Genomic DNA, 6,664 nt, shown 5'->3' with positions numbered 1-6,664 from the left:
TGAGGAGGACCCACAATAGGAGGGTAGAGGTATTCTCTAGGATAACCAGCTTTAGGTTCTCAGGCATAAAGGGTAATACCAGAAAGGGGCTTGGGATACAGGGCAAATCTCAAAAAGTGAAGGCAACTTGGTCTCCTCTTAAGCAGTCCAAGGTAAAGAATGTGTCCAGTCTCTCTCCTCCCCAGACTGGAGGAAAATATGTACATCAATGTGCACCAGTGATCAGAAAACCCACAGGAACTCAGGCAGGTAGGCCGTGAGGGGGCCAGCTCATCAGCTGGAGAAAGGGGAAAATGGGCCTCACAGAAGCCATAAAAGTGTGAAAGGAGCAAGGCTACAGTACATAGGGGTGTGTGTGGATGGGGCAGGCAGGTGATTCCCTAGGGCAGGAGAGGCCATTGACACTCGGGTGGTAGAAGGCACAGTTGTTCTCATAGCATCAGTTGCTATGAGAACATCATGATATGTCAACAAACAAGGCAGTTTGACATGTCTCCTCCATGGCTGTGGCCTCCATCAGGCCCTTGGTGACCCCCTTCTCCATGGCCAGAGCCATCATAGCCACGGTACTTACGAGGGGGTGGCCTTCGATGGTCATGGCCTCAGTGACCAGGGACATAATGAGGCCGGTGGCCATGGGGCCCCCATAACCAGGGCCTTCATGGGGCTGATGTCCATCACAAGCACCCATTCCTCCACCAGGGCCTTCATGGAGACCATGCCCACCGCCTCCAACCATGCCCCCACCAGGGCCCCCTTGTCCATTTGGGGGTCCTCCTCCAGAGCAACCTCCTCTGGTCCCTCAGAATGGAAGAGGAGGAAGAGGTTCATTTCCTCCTTGGCCACCACGGCCTCTATGGGATGGTCCAGGACCTGGTCCTGATACCCCCAGCGTCAGGCCACCCTGAATGGGGAAAACTGGGTCATTCTAGAAGGGATTGCACTGCCCCCAGGGAGGGGGTGGGGGACCCAGGAGACGTGGACCACTGGCCCACCAGGGCACCCAGGGCCTACATGGGGACCTGGCATTGGTCCCCTAGGTCCAGGGGGGAAGTGCTGTATGCCCTTGGGGGCTCCCGGGGCCTCCCGGTAGAAAACCATTGGCTATCAGATCAGGGCCTAAGAGTCTGTGTGGCACTGGCATCTGCTTGACCTTGTCTGGATAGTCTGTTTGTTTCAGCAGCTCCTCTGCGGGATGACTGTTAGGGCTACCCACAATGGAGGGAGGATCTCTTGCACATCGATGCCTCCTCTTCCAGAACGCAGGGGGCTCTTCCTGGCACCCATGTTTTCCATAAGATCGTCCAAAACAGAAGGCAACTTGGAAACACTTACCCCATCGGGTGAACCACAGCCCAACCAACCTAATAGGCTCCAGGGTCTCAACATATGGGGCTTTATCCATGGAACATTCCTCATCTAGGGGGATGAATAGGGCTCAGGATCAGGATTGTGAGGACTTTCCTTGCTCAGGAAGAGCTCCTGAAGGATCCCCTTCTCCTGCTCAGCCTGGATGTACTGATCCTGGCTACTGCTTCCAGGGGTGATGAGAGGCGAGAGCAGCACCAGGAGCTGGGGGCACACCCAGGGCACATTCTCCTCCATGCTGTCGTGGCTCAGACGCCGGGCTACCTCAAATGCATGTCGGCCTGACAGTATCTCTCACTTAGCTGACTCACCAAAATCCTTGATCTTATTCACATTTACTCGTTCAGTTTCATTCAGTTCAAAATAGAAATACTCTCTGTTTGCCCTCCTCAGGTCACGTCACAGTTTTCCTCTTCCTGCCCTTCCGGGTCAGCTGGCTAGGATCTCCACTGGCTTTGCATCCCAAGCTCCTGGTTCCAAAGAGGCGGTATCCATGAGTTCTGGGACTTCAACAGTGGGGACTGGGGTCCCTGGACGTTGTGTCCATAGCCGCAGAAGGAGGTGCTGGCTCTGGGGAAGAAGGTTTGCTGTGCTTGGTTCTGTGCTCGTTTTCCATTCAAATGGGCTTGACTTGGCAGCTGTGGGTGACAGCACCTTCTTCTTCTTAATTTTGTTGCCTGGAACAGGTGCTGAATTTAGTGCATCCAAAAAGCCCAGGCCCTCCATAGGCTATGGTGGGATGATCTTCACTTTGATCTCTTTGGTGGCATTGGGTGTCGTGTTGAGTGGCTTGTATTTCTTCTCTGCGGGGGGTGCAGCATCTCCTGGGGCAGCTGTGGAACTCTGACACTTGAGGGAGATGGGTTTAAGGTTGTACTTATCAGAAACCACCACTGCACTGGCATTCTTCTTTACAGGCACCGAAGACGGGGTCTCCAGCTCTAGCCTAGTGGAAAGGAATGTGACGAGACTGGGCACCACGGTTCAGAGAGACCTGGGCTTCTCCCTCTTCTCCTCTGGGGCCTCCTCAGTCTGAGTCTCAGCCTCTACCTCAGTCAAAGGTCACTCAGGAGGGGTGGTTCAACTCTTTCCCTCTTCTTTCCATTTCTTCTTATCTTTCTCAGCAGGCTGGGTACTGCTCTGGGAGTGGATGACAGTCGTTCAGTCGCTGATAAGGACTGAGGCCAATTTCCAGAGCTCTTCATCCTTACTTGACTTGCTCAGTTGCTTCACCAGTTTGGCTGTGCTGTGCTGCTTGAGATGGTCAACAGTGAGTGGTAGATGCTGCAGCGCCAGCAGAATTTGCTGCTAGAGGAGAATGTTGCTTGTTGTCTTTGAATACGTCAGCCAATTGTTAAGAAACTTGTAACTACCAACATCAGTAAACTTGACCAATATTTCTAGTTGAACAGGTCTGCAGGAGAGTGTTCAAGTAAATACATCGACTTACTGTCTTTCGTGCTTCCTTTATCATACTGAAGATCTTCGAAATCCCATCCACACTTGTGACTTCCCCATCTCAGTTAAGGAAGCTATCCAGCTTCCTTAAGCTTAAGGAGGCCCTTTGGGGTCTATGGGACCTGAACCCATGATCAAGGTTTTATCGGACTTGGGGTGGAGGTGGTTAAAATTTGGGGGAAAAAAATAAAACAACCAACCAGAACCCAAAACTCAATTATTTGGGGGGCCTCATTGGATCGAAAATTCTCTTTAAAAAAAACTAAGGCCAGCTCAGTATTCATCCCCCCACCGCCACCAACTCCATTTAGGGAGGGGGGTTGTAGAAAAAAAGTTCTGAGTGGATTCAAAAAAGTAAATGCTGGATGAGTGAATTTGGGTGTGTTTGGGAAGGGAGGGTTGTTAATTATTTTTGAAGCTACGTGGTGATGGTCCTTCAGCCACAGATTTCAAGTCCCAGGCAGAGTGGGCTGGTGGGGTGGGCAAGGTAGGTGGCAAGAGGCAGAAGATACAAGTGCTTGGGCTTGTGGCTACTGTTTTCCCTCCTCTGACACCCTCAGGTTCCTTTCAAGGTCTTCGATGTTGCTGCAGTTTGTTTCTTTTTTCCTCATGGCCGTCCTGTCTTTCTCTGAGAAAATTCAAACCTCTAAAAGAACCCCAGAATCGAGCCTTCTATTTCTCCCTTCAATTCCATCAGAAGGAAAAGAGAAAAATGAGGGGGGGTGGAAATAGGGGTGCCAGCCCTTTAAATCCCCGGGAATTTAGCTACATGGGTAGGAGCTTGCAACAGGGTGGGATGTGCAGCAACAACGGCCTGCCTCTTTGTCTGCACCTTGGTGATCAGAAGCAAGTCTTCCCCTGGAAGTTGTAAGCAAGCCTTCAATAGACTCTGGAATTCCAAACAGTTACATGAGGCAGATTCTGCTAGTGAAGTCGTTGTCTAGGTGAGGAGATAGCATCCTGGTGCTTTCTACTTTGCCGTCTTCCCAGAATCCTCTCTTGCTAACATTTTGTCCTCTGAAGCATGAATTGTGGTGATTACAATCTTTACAGTAAAACCAGGAGCTAAAACTGCCAGTAGTCCTCTTCTGGAGTTTCATTCTAAAGGAAAATTTTAAATAAAAAATAAATACATAGGGCTTCCCTGGTGGTGCAGTGGATAAGAATCCACCTCCCAATGCAGGGGACACGGGTTCGAGCCCTGGCCCGGGAAGATCCCACATGCCGCGGAGCAACTAAGCCCGTGTGCCACAACTACTGAGCCTGCACTCCTAGAGCCCGTGAGCCACAACTACTGAGCCCTCATGCCACAACTTCTGAAGCCGGCACACCTAGAGCCGGTGCTCTACAAGAGAAGCCACTGCAATGAGAAGCCCGTGCACTGCAACAAAGAGTAATCCCTGCTCACCACAGCTAGAGAAAGCCTGAGCAGCAATGAAGACCCAACGCAGCCAAGAATATAAATAAATAAATATATATATAATATATATATTATATATATATATATTTCACTGGCAGATAATCTCAAAAACAATGATCTAAATGTTTGATCATAGGGAAATATTAAGTAATTGTATATTTACTCCAAGAGTTATTTTCTAAAATGGTCACTCTCTACATTACTTCTGTTCCATTGCCTTGGTTTAATTTACTTTACAGCACTCGACATTTGCATTGTTTGTTGTATGTGTCTCTCACTGGCATTAAGTCCTCAGGGTAAGAGCTTTGGCATATTCATTACTGAATCCTTGTCATCTAAAATAGAACCTGGCAAATTATAAGAACTAAGTAAATATTTGTTGGGTATATGCATGAAGGAAACATGAAATTTTGGGGGGACATACTATTTAGTAAAAAGTGCAGAAAATAAAATGAAATGTATTCTTCCATTAAAACAATAAAAAATGACACACATTGACAGAGTTTGGAATTTAGGAACTTGGAGACAATGGTCACCAAGGTTAAGTGGAGAAATGAAAATAGTTTATACGATAGGAGACAGGATTGTCGGCAATGTTTTCTCCCCCTCTTTCTCTTTATTCCTGGTATTAGTGTTTCAAAATAGTCTGTACACTGAAAACAAACAGCTTTTTTAAAAAGTCATTTTCCTGAGGCAGATGAAAGTATGGATAGAATATTATGCTTACCAAACTTATTCCTGACAAATTGGGCTCTATATTCCAGGTAGGAAGGAACGGTCCCTGGAGCTTTCAGAGAGAGGATAATAAAGACAAAGAAGGAGAATGATTTGCTTACTGTTTGAACAGTAAGTCACAGAATATAATTAAAGGATGTGGGGAGCAGGGGACAGAAACTAGCTTCTCTGGTCTGTTTCCACAGGCTCTATTCTGCATTTAACAATAGAACACCAGTAACTAGCCAAAGCCAGAACATAGAGTCACACATTCTGTACATGTCACAAAGGTGCCAGAGGCAGGAAACAAGTGGCAGCTGATATTCAGACCCTGCTCTACTCTCCAAGCCACTGAAACCTGGTGTGAGCCTGTATCTGCCCAGAGGATGTACATTTTTCTAATTTTCACACAGGCATTGCAGGGGACAGGTATTGAAATGGGTCTTTGACTTAGCATGTTGGAGTCTGTTGCCGAGTAAAATACCTCTTTGTTGAACCACATCAATCTCCACTCCACTAAGGACTAATGTCAGGCTTAATGTTTAGCCTTCAAATAACCATATGAAAAGACAGGATGAATATTTATGACACACAGTCTGTTACCCAGACTTGCACACATGTTGGAAAACCGAAGTTTATATGCTGGATGTAAATATAGAACATTAAATGACCTTATCTTCCTCTGAGCCTATTGCCATGATTTAATGAAGAAACAGGGTGGGAGGGTTGCAAATAGAAACAAAGAAGGAAAAGCTTTGGAGTCACAACTCTTAGAATCAATAGGAAAAGCATTAGGTTGAAATGAAGTCTCCAATCACCTTCTCCCTATACCTCTCTGACTACCTCAGGAAAAAAACATTAAAATAATTTCAGGCTTGTACCCCTCACATTCTCCACATCAGTCATGTGAACTCCTCAATGTTTCCCAAACATACCATGCTCTCTCACCCCGCCTCTTCTTGGCCCATGCCTAGAAAGTCTTTCACTGTCTTCTCTTCTCAGCAAATTCTCTTCAGCTTTTAAATCTCAGCTCTAAGGTCATTTCTCTAGCAAGCCTTCCCGATATTCCCTCTTTCCCATTGTAGATATTCCCTCCATCTTCGGTGTTCCCCCAGCATTTGGCGTAACTTTCTATTAGTATCTAGCATTATCTGTGAACACATCTACTAACCTCATTAGACTGTGGGCTATCCTAGAATAGAAGATAATGTTTATATCCTGCTCAGCATCTAACATGGTACCTAACAGACAGCGGCATTTCAGAAATGTTTCTTGCATCATGAATGAATGAAAGAATGAATGAGTGCTATGACCCATGCATGCATCTGAAGGCAGAAGATCTGGGTTCAACTCTTTGTTTTACTGCTAACTTTCTTTATGTGGCAGATTAAATATGGCCACAAATTCTTTGATGCCCCTTCTATTAAGAGATGATGTCCATATACTTTCCCCTTGAATCTGAGCAGAGTCTGTAACTGCTTTAGCTAATAAATAAAATATGACAGAAATGACATTGCCAGTTTCCAAGCCCAGGACTTAAAAAACTGGAAGCTTCCATTTCCTATCTCTTGGAACACTGCCTCTTGGATCCCTTGGGTGTCACGTAAGATGTTTGACATCCCTTCTGGACACACTTCATGAACAGGCTTTGAGACTACATGCAGAAGAGAAGGGCCTGACTGAGCCCAGCCTTCAAGAGAGGGA

General features: G+C 46.7%; 1 pseudogene across 1 annotated transcript; it reads right to left on the bottom strand.

The window, feature by feature from the left end:
* Window positions 1-457: 457 nt before the first annotated feature.
* On the bottom strand, window positions 458-2,958 carry LOC307184690 (serine/threonine-protein phosphatase 1 regulatory subunit 10-like; annotated as a pseudogene). Its single transcript has one exon. The product of its transcript is annotated as a serine/threonine-protein phosphatase 1 regulatory subunit 10-like (transcript).
* Between the last annotated feature and the right edge of the window lie 3,706 nt (window positions 2,959-6,664).

The sequence above is a fragment of the Stenella coeruleoalba genome (genome assembly GCF_951394435.1).
Source record: "Stenella coeruleoalba genome assembly, chromosome: 1".
Taxonomy (NCBI): domain Eukaryota; kingdom Metazoa; phylum Chordata; class Mammalia; order Artiodactyla; family Delphinidae; genus Stenella; species Stenella coeruleoalba.
Note: the sequence above shows the minus strand (reverse complement) of the source record. Positions and strands in the feature narration are given on the sequence as shown.